Source organism: Pseudochaenichthys georgianus, chromosome 18 (genome assembly GCF_902827115.2).
Source record: "Pseudochaenichthys georgianus chromosome 18, fPseGeo1.2, whole genome shotgun sequence".
NCBI classification, from domain to species: Eukaryota; Metazoa; Chordata; class Actinopteri; order Perciformes; family Channichthyidae; genus Pseudochaenichthys; species Pseudochaenichthys georgianus.
In genome coordinates, this window is record NC_047520.1 from 24110254 (window position 1) to 24120880 (window position 10627).

At 40.0% G+C, this 10627-nt stretch overlaps 1 long non-coding RNA gene across 1 annotated transcript; it reads right to left on the minus strand.

Annotated features, from left to right (window-relative positions):
• Positions 1–665: 665 nt before the first annotated feature.
• Positions 666–1187, minus strand: LOC117463441 (uncharacterized). The gene is made up of 3 exons (XR_004553915.2): positions 1046–1187; positions 844–941; positions 666–753 (listed from the first exon to the last, which is right to left on the minus strand). It is a non-coding gene; the product is annotated as an uncharacterized lncRNA (long non-coding RNA).
• Between the last annotated feature and the right edge of the window lie 9440 nt (positions 1188–10627).

Here is a 10627-nt window from a genome sequence, read left to right on the forward strand (position 1 = left end):
TTTAGGCACTGGTCAGAGACATTCATGTAAAGCAGATACTGAATCCAATACTAGTAAAAACGTTGCAGAGATCAAATGTTTCCTTGTCTGAACGGAGAAACCTAATTTTTAAAACAACATTTTCAGTGTGTGACTTGAAAGATAAGTTCTGATAAATAATAAAACCTAGATATGTGTATGTAGTGACCCTTTCAATGTAAATGTCAGTCCCTTGAACAGTACAAATGTTGGGGAGAAAAGAAGTTAACTTTTTGCCATTTGAGAATATCATGAGTTTGGATTTGTCTGCATTTAATACTAACTTGAGTTGAGATAAATGGGATGGAATAACATCAAAGGCAGACTGGAGGAAATCAAGACTTTGCTCTATAGAAGAGGATGAACAATAAATTACATCATCTGCATAAAAATGGAAAGCAGCATTTGATAAATTATTAGAGATTATTTACATATATGGTGACATTATTGGTCCTAATATGGAACCTTGGCGCACACCCTTTCAAATCAAATCAATCAAATCAAGTTTTATTTATATAACACATTTATAAAAGATTTTTGGTCGAGCCAAAGTGCTGTAAAAATAATAAAATAGCCTACAGTAGAGACACTTTACAGCAAATATAACAGCACAGAGTGTTCAGAATATATGAGGAAGCTATCAGGGAAGCAGCATGACGAGACCCAAGGCAGGACTGCAGAGACAGGTTCAGCCACGACCCGAAGTCCACGACGGGCAGCATCCGGGAAACCAAACTTGAAGATAACATATCAAATGATGATCTTCATTAATTGCAGTGACAATTTAGTTTATTCTGACATTTGTTTGTGTGAGTTAATCTGTACCTATGATATCTGGTTGCAGAAGGGACTGCAATAGCCTGGATGTTGGTCATCAGAGTCGATGCCCTGCAATTCTCCTCTTTTACCTTTCCCAACATATCCTATGAATAGAAAAAGAAAATATTGTAATTGAATCACACTAGGACCACAACACACTAAATATGTAATGACACATAAACATTATTATCCAGAATAAGAAGTCTACCTGGTTTGCAGTTTTTGTAAGGCTCCAAGCATCCACGGCAGGTGTCAATGGTGTACATGACGTTGAAATCCTGCTTGTATGAAGCAGAGAACCAATCTGTAGATGTGATTTGATGTGTGGTGTGTCTCCCAACTCCTCTCCAAAGTTCATATACTATATACAAATACTAAAAGGTAAATAAAACATTAAACAATGACAAAATAACAACCTGAAAGATATGTATTCTATCTACACATTTCGTAATTATCTAATCTAGTGGCCTTATAAAAGTGTTGGCTAAAGTAACGCAGAATATATATATTTTTTAATTGTAAATAATTAGAAACATTATTTATGTGCACAAGTACACACATATAACAAGCTGTACCGAGTTCCTCCGGCTGCAGTTCCGCAGACGGCCGGTGTGTGGCAGCAGAGCGCTGGGAGCAGAGGGAGGTGAGTAGACGGATATGACGGATGACGGGTGCGACGGAAATACACCCGAACATATCTGGTAGGCCGAACACATCTGGTACTGACACCGGCACATAGGAAAATGCTCTGACGTCATGCCCCTCGCATATTTTTAACAATGTATGCAGCATGCCTATATTATATGTTAACACAAAAAATATATACATATTAAAACTTTTCTTTCGATATGTTTAAGGTTCTTAATAATTCGAAAAATCAATAAAACACTCTTTCTAGCTGTAGGGAACATAAATAAGATGACGCACTTTTCAAATTTTTCGGGGTTTCCCCTTTCTTCAAATCTTGGCTGATCGGCGACCACACAGTCTCTTCCGTCAGTCACACAGACAGCCGGCAGAGTGACTGAAAATAGGTAATACGCTGACAGGTTTCTTAACATGAATTCGTCTGATATTCGGGTTTTACGTTCGACTACCATTAAGTTAAATAACGTTTTTTTGTTTGACTAACTTTTGATCAAATCAAGCATTTCTTAAACTAAGAGAAAGACACCAACCAATGGTCGATATTGTTGACTTTATTTTAGAATAGCAATCTCTGCGACCAGTTATAGTTTGTCGGCTTTGTCAGTGAACGTGTGTCTCTGCTCCGATCGTGAGCTTTACAACGCAGCACCTCCCGCGGGACTCTGCTGCGGTTCTTCCGTGCAGAGCGCCCGTTTCCTAAACCATGCATGCAGGGGCGGTTCTAGGGGGGGGGGGCAAACCCTCCAAAAAAAAGGTTACAATATTACGATTTATTGGAATTAAATCAAATCAGAGACCCGGATGTACAGTGGAGATTAAACTGTTCATTACCTTATAAAAGCAAATACTGTTTATGTTTTTTAATTAAATTGTCACTTAAATTTACCAAAACAAATACCAATTATTGTATTTTATGTTTATTTTTACAAAATTACTATATACTGTCTTTGTCAATTTAACCTGCTTTTATTGTACCCCTCTCATGAAACAACTGGCCCCAGCCTGATGCTATGTATGTGTGTGCATAAAGCTGAGATATGCATATATTTATTTCCTTTCTCTTTGAAAGTTTCAGAGTTTAATGTGAGGCATGATGCAGAAATGAGTGAAGCAAAAAGGAGGAAAGTTACAGACTTCTTAAAAAGGTATCAAGACATCACTGCTACTTAGCGTGTCAAAGCCATGTGTATCTTATTTATTCACCATAAGTTCCTTTGTTAATTATCCTACATTTAAATGCAGAGTTGAGCAGAACAAGGCAGGTGATGGGCGAGCAGGGCAGCTTGGAAAAGAGAGAGGATCAGAGCAGCATAAAGAAGGGAAGGGAGTGGAGGAACTTGAGGAGAGGAGAGCAGGCTGAGGAGAGCAGAGCAGCCTGAGGAGGACAGAGGAGCAGAGCAGGGAAGCAGTGTAGGAAAGGCTGACAACTTGCCTGACTGCTGGAATCAAAGTCAATTGGAATATTTTACACAGAAAAATACATTTCTAATAGTTGGAAATAAAAAAAAAAAATGGGATGCAAATCATGCAGGGAAGCGGGATCCCTTGGGGCGATGAGAACAGGGAAACAGAGGTGCTCATTCTCTACTGAATGGCAGAACTGTAGGGTAGGCCCATATGGCAACAGCAATGAGAAGCAAATGAAATCTTTGAGAAAGAAAATAAATGAACATAGTGTCTCACAGAGTCACAAATTAGCACAGGACATAGTAAAAAGACAAAATGAAGAAGCTTTAAAATCAAGCTTTCTAAAAACTCAAAAAGACATTTTGGCTTCCACCCATAATGTCTTTAGAACGGCATACGACATTGCAAAAAATAACCGGCCATACTCAGTGAAGAGGAATCCCTCTTTCAAAAGGTCAATGTTCTTGATACAAAGACATGGCCAGCCCTCTACCATTAATGTATGGTGAGTGTGAAATAAGAGAGCTATGCACTCTTTTGAAAATCGGATTCTCTGGTGTTAAGCAAAGTTATAGGGACTTTAAGGAGAATGCCAGTGTGCCGATGCACATGTCCCTTCTAAAGCTTAAGAATGCAGTGGAAACCATTGCTGTGAGCAGTGCAGAGAGAGAGAGGGGCTTCTCAGAAATGAATGCAGTTGTAATATCAATGCGCTCACAACTGAAAACTCAAAATGTCTCTGCTCTAATGTTCATTCAAATGGTTGGACCTCCTCTTACCTCTTGGGACCCCACAAAATATGTGAGGAAGTGGGTAGCTACCAGAAGGTCTGCAGACCATTTAGCCTGTAGACAAAGATGCACGACTACACAGGCTTCCCCTATCAGCCCATCTGGGATTTGATGAAGTAGCTGGTCGTACATACAGTAATGTTGTTGAACTGCTTATATTGATGTGGACTTTCATTCCTCAATCAATTCAGATAATATGTCTCTGTACTCATATAGTTGTTTTTTAATGTTCTTGAGTAAGTGTGCAGGGAAATGTTGACTTAAAATGGCAATTTGAAGGTCTGTAATTTGTGAAAAATGTTTGTGTATATATTAAAGGTGTGGTAGGTAAGTTTGAGAAACCGGCTCGAGATCGCTAGAATTTGAAAATACACAACCGGAGAAAATCTGCCACTTCCTCTCAGAGCCCCTCCTACAACACACACGAACGCGCACATGACCAATGAGGGCACGAGATAAGTTTGTGCCCCGATGGAAGGCTGACAGGCAGGTAGGCCATCCAATCCGTTTAGCCGGGCCGGCTACTTTTTACAGTATTACGGCTTCTACAGATGACATTTTTTTATGGATTTTTTGTCAAGCACTTAAGATATTCATTGCTATCGGGATGTTAAGAGCATTCCATGGAATATAACAAAAAGTGTATCTCGAGCCGGTTTCTGAAACTTACCTACCCCACCTTTAATAATTTCAAATGTAAATTCTTTCCAGTTAAATAATACTAATAAAAAGACGGTCTATTTGACATACTTTCTATGTTTACTTTCTCGATTGGTGGCATGAAATACTGCATCTGATACAGGAGCAGTTGCTTTAGGATTGGGCATCATATATTGCCCCCCCCCCCAAAAAAAACACAGCCCCCCCACATATCAAATCCCAATTTAACCCCTGGGTATATACCTACAAGTATAAAGCAAGTCCCAAGTCACTGTGGTGAGAGTCAAGCAAGTCAAGTCATTGCTCAGGTCAAGCAAGTCAAGTCAAGTCATACGAAATTCTGATGAATAAGCCCAGTTTCCGCATTTCAATCAGTTAAAAGACAGTGGTTATAAAAATGGATTCAACCTACACTATGATCTTCATACACAGTTAATCATTTAAAATCTAATTACATTACACATATTTAATTTAAATTTATGTTAACACTAGAACCGCCAACAGCGTCAGCACCTACATAGATATCATTTTCAAATCATTTAATTTGTTCTTCAATAATTTCCTTATAAACTAAGTAGGACGATATTTAAAACTCACTTAATTGGGTTAATTTAGAAATTGCTTCAGTTTATCATCATAATAATAATAATAAATAATAATGCATTTTATTTATATAGCGCTTTTCACAACTCAAAGACGCTTTACAGTATGGGGGAGGGTAAACAAACAAGGACAGGCAAACAAGTAAGTATAGTAAAATAAATAAAAAATAAAAAAAGGCAGTCAAGAGGAAGTTGATTGAGAGGGGGGGGGGCTTATGGGTAGACAGAGTTGAAAAGATGTGTTTTGAGGCGGGACTGAACGACTGTGGGGGACTCAGAGTCACAGAGATCTTGGGGGAGGGAATTCCAGAGCCTAGGAGCTGCCACTGAGAAGGCTCTGTCCCCAAAGCTGCAGAGTGTGGATGATCATAACAGATCAAAAAGTTCAGATTCATTTTACAATAAATCAAGGAATGATGCACTTCTACAAACAAAAACAACATAATTAAAACATTTAAACAAACTACTAAAAGTAGATGAACTACATTATTCAAAAGTTTACAGTAACTTGTGATAATAACACAGGGGAAATAAACGAGGCATCACTTTTCCTCTCTCTCTCTCTCTCTCTCTCTCTCTCTTCCCTCTCCTGACAGCCCGTCACTATCAGGGTTAGTACAAATGAATCCCTTGGAGGTTCTAGTGTTCATTTACCGTTGTCTTCTCTTTGCAATGCTTAATCGATTTGAAACCAAGTCTAACGTAGCTTGAACTTAACGTTAGCATTCTAGCTACACACAACACATGCACGCACCTTTCTCTTTTTTTTTTGTAGTGACGAATGAAGTTGGATGTTGTGGTGGTCGTATCACTGATCTTTATGCTGCAGACCCTGCATACCGCTGTTCTTCTTATTACCGTCATCGACAACCAGAGATGGGGTCGTTACTAAAAAAAAGTAATATATTACATATTACATATTACTTTAAAAAAAAGTAAATATTACACTACTTCGTTACTCGTTACTTTACTCGTAACTTTACTCGTTACTTTACTCGCAGGGCCCGCCCGCCCCTCCCTGCAGGCAGATCACGCAGACTGCTAAAGTTTCAAATGTTCTCTTTAGTTCAGTTTCCATTGTCGCATAAGACTGATCCAGATCCTGAATGTTTTCCTATCTGACCATGGCTGTCCTCTGTCTCCTGCTATCTGTATATTTTGCGCAGTCTATCTCTGCTCACACTCGTTGCGTCGGCGTGTTCTCCTGCGTGTTGGCCATGTGTTGCACTGGAATCAGACACCGCAAAGACTTCAGCCGAGCACGTACGAACTGCGCATGCGTGAGTGGCAATAACTCTCCTTACCAGCAGGCGGCGGTAGTGTGTATTCGTCATTCAAAACAGGCAACAACCGGAAAACAGAGAAGAAGAACAGACCACGTGATATAAACAAACAACAAATAGCTGTGCGTTAGCTTCACCTTAGCATGTGTTCTTTGCAGGTGTTTGTTGAGGTTTGATTATGACTGATTTAGTAGTAAGTAACGAAGTAACGCGTGTCGGGGCAATGTTAGTAACTGTAGTGTGATTACTGAATTATAAAAGTAGCGCGTTACACTACTCCGTTACCGACAAAAGTAATATTATTACAGTAAGGCGTTACACCCAACTCTGTCGACAACATAATCCTTGAATCCAAACTTCACTATTTTTGGAGTAAAGCTAGCCGCTGCCATGTTAAGTGAGACTCCTGCCTTCTAGTGGGTTGCCAGGTTTGCGCGCATGGCGCTATAATCACGTTTTTCGAAAAAACTAAACGTAATATCTCACTACAAAAACAAACGCCAATATTTAATTTTAAACAGTCAAGTCCTTTCAAGTCATCTATCTCAAGCTTAAGTCAAGTCTCAAGTCATGAATAGCAAGTAAAAGTCAAGTCAAGTATCAATGTTAGTCAAGCAAGTCAAAAAATATGCGACTCGAGTCTGACTCGAGTCAAGTCATGTGACTCGAGTCCCCACCTCTGCTAATCATCATCTTGATATGCCACACCTGTGAGGGTGATGGATTATCTCGGAAAAGGATAAGTGCTCACTATCACAGATTTTTTCAGATTTATAAACAATATTTGAGAGAAATGGTTATTTTGTGCATATAGAAAATGTTTTAGATCTTTGAGTTCATCTCATGAAAAATGGGAGCAAAAACAAAAGTGTTGCATTTATATTTTGTTCAGTGTACATATAGCTTGTATTCCATTTGTTTTGAAAATGTATATTTATACTTTATAACAAACTGGTTACCCTTTTTTAAATTAGCATACAGAACATTATGAAAACAAACTTCACTAATGGTCGGCTCATAACCTCAGAACACAGAAGAGGAAAAACTGCATAGATTCTCGTTTCATTTTGAAGGAGCTGCAGACCTAAAGTGTGTAGAAGACTTAAATTATTACAAAGGTCACAATCACATTAATAAAACTGTACTTACGTTTTAGTTTCACTTTTACAAAACAGAGTTCCACATGTACTTTCTAGCATGTATGGCCATCTCCTCACGAGCCCTATGCTGCTGCTCCCCTGCCAGCTCTGTCTCTCCTTTACTCATCTTCTTCTTAAAATAAGAAGAGATGTATATTGACTTTCTCTTCATTTTCTGAAATTGACATTACACACAGCAGTGATCAGGCCCGGACTGGCCATCGGGAGCACCGGGAGGTTTCCCGATGGCCTGGCTTGCTAAGTGGCCTGCTGGCCTGAGGATTTTTGCTATGTATGTATTGTGAACGCAACGCTGCGCAAATGTGGGTCTGACTCTGCCTCACAGAGGGTGACTGGCTGTCTACATGATGTGGCCTGCCCACATGGCCACTTTCATACAGACCATACACTAATGCCCTCGATTGGTCTCTGTGTGTCATTCAAGCTCGGGAGGGTGTGTGTGTATGTGTGGCGCAAGTGAGCAAGAGAGAGAAAGCGCGCGCATCGGTTACGTGTAGGCTATTGTTGTTGTTAGCATCTGGCGCTAGCTAGCTGCGCTAACGGATATAAGGAGCTGTTTCAACAACAAGGTGGAGGAGAGTCCTCTCCTGTCAGACTGAGAGGCTGATAACTACAGCTCAGGTGAGGTAAAGGACTCTGCTGCGTGTTTAGATAGTTAACTTAGTTCTCAGTGGGTCTCACGGTTTGGTCACCATTCATGTAAACACATATTTCCATTTGAAGGGAGAGTGATTAGTAAATATGCATGAATAATAATAAAAAAACGTTAACTAGGTGAAAAAATGTAAGATAAACTTTAAAAACTTGTTGAGAGCTAAACTAGTCTTTGCTGAGGAGAAGGGGGGAGACAGGTGAGGCTGTTCAGGAGCCCAGACACACTCACAACTATAAATGAACCAAAAACAAAAAATAAACAAGTTTCAATGTTTTATCATATTGGATATGGTATGTTATTGGTTATGGCCATGTTATTATGATTTTATGATTATTTAAATGTATACAGTTCTGTTTCATGTGGGTGTAGTCTCTCTCTTTATTTCCCCCTCAAAGTGAACCAGATTGATGCATTTAAAGGTGGGGTAGGTAAGTTTGAGAAACCGGCTCAAGATACACTTTTTGTTATATTCCATGGAATGCTCTTAACATCTCGATAGCAATGAATATCTCAAGTGCTTTGACAACAAATCCATTAAAAAATATCATCTGTGGAAGCCGTGGCGCTGTAAAAAGCACGACCAATCATCTGAGCCGGCCCGGCTAAAGTAACTGGATGGCCTACCTGCCTGTCAGTTCCCATCTGGCACACACTTATCTCGTGCCCTCATTGGTCATGTGAGCGTTCGTGTGTGTTGGAGGAGGGGCTCTGTGAGGAAGTGGCAGATTTGTTCCGGTTGTGTATTTTCAAATTCGAGTGCACTCCAGCTGGTTTCTCCAAAATGACCTACCCCAGCTTTAAGTCCAACATTTAAAAAAAAAATCTTACCGGGGGAGAATGCCCCCGGACCCCCCTATAGGATTTGAGGTCCACTCCCACTTAAAATATGTTCACATGAATAGGTTCCTAAATAGATTTGCACATTTGTTTAAATAGTAACCCATCTCCATGTTATTTTTTGGAAGTAGATTTAGAGGGCTATCACTACGGGCAGCAACGCTGTAAATATTGACAAATAATTCATCAAAATGGCACAAAAAACTTGTAGTGGCCTGGCTGGGTGTATAATTCCCGGCCTGACTTATTGTCCCAGTCCGGCCCTGTACAGCACTGTTTAGAATCCATTTGATCTGGTTTAGCGCAACCATGTAGGCGGCCATCTTTCACTTCTGTTGACAATATGCAGCTACCCAATTGGTGGAGCACGATCACGTGACGAACCGTGGCACTACTTTGGACCAAGATATTATTACGCTTTGAAGGGACTAGTTCAGCCAATAATTACGTGCAGAAGAATTGGCAGGAATTTTAGCGACGAACTTTTTTTTGGTGGATAAGCATGACTCGTTCTTTTTTATGAACTGAAGATTATGTAGTTCCACTTTTGTGGAAACGATAACAGGGTTCACTTTATGGCCTATAAGCAAAATAAAGTCTGCCAACTCGCGCGGAGTAAATTGCACAGACAGCAGTTATTAAGATTGATTTCAGTAGCCACGGTTTTGAAAACTTTTGTCACGTAGTGATCGTCTTCTCAATAGAACATCTTTGATAACGGCGTGGTGTTGTTGCAGGAAGTCCCGACGGAGAATAATTTTGCTGTTGTACAGGGCAGAGCCATATAATAGTAATAATATGTCTCTGGTACAGGGGTGCACATAACTGGTACGCAGGTTATGTGCGTAATCTGAAATGCGTACCGTCACTTGTGTCACAAAGCGCATTTGCGTATCGACATACTTGTGAAGCTTTTCCAGAAGGCGGTTAGATCACCGGACGACAGAGTCGGTCTCCGTGTGCACAGACAGGGCTGCTGTTAACGTCGGTCTGTACAACGGAACTGTGCCAAAACTACGCCAACCGGCTGCGGAGGGAGACTCCCCCCTTCACGGGAGAACTGCGCTAAAACAGCTGATCACAACGTGCACACTCTGTGGTCACGAAGTACTCCACTAGCCCCCCCCCCCCTCTGTCGACTTTCCTGAAGTACTCCCCCGTTGATAGAAATCAACACGTAATGAATTAAGACCCCACGGTTTGATGATTGATAGGTGTGTGGGTTGTCTTTCATTTTGACATGCAGAAAAATGTTATAATAAACATAGATAGTGTTAGATACTGTATGTTAAATGGATATATCCGCCTTCTTTCATTTATCTTTCCATTCCCACAACAATATACATAATAAATGGCATATTTTGGACATAGTTCGAATGGTGATTAATCATTATTAATTAATTTTTAAGCTGTGATTAATCTGATTAAAAATTGTAATCGTTTGACAGCCCTAATTAAAATATAAACTTTTGCCGGCAACATGATGTCAAAGCATGAGAAACTAAACTATTTGTAAGAGGAATGCCATTGGATGTGCTTTGCGTTTGTTTCCTTTTCTTTAGAACAGCCAGACGGGAGTTTCCATTTTTAAAAACAAACAGTTTGTGGCAAAATCAAACCAAGGGGAACAGAAACACTTCGATCAGCTTTATAAATTAAATCAAATCCAGTGAAACAGAGGGCTTCTGTTTAGCAAACACACTATATTGTCTACTTTAGCATCTAGCCCTGTGTTAGAGGGAAGAAG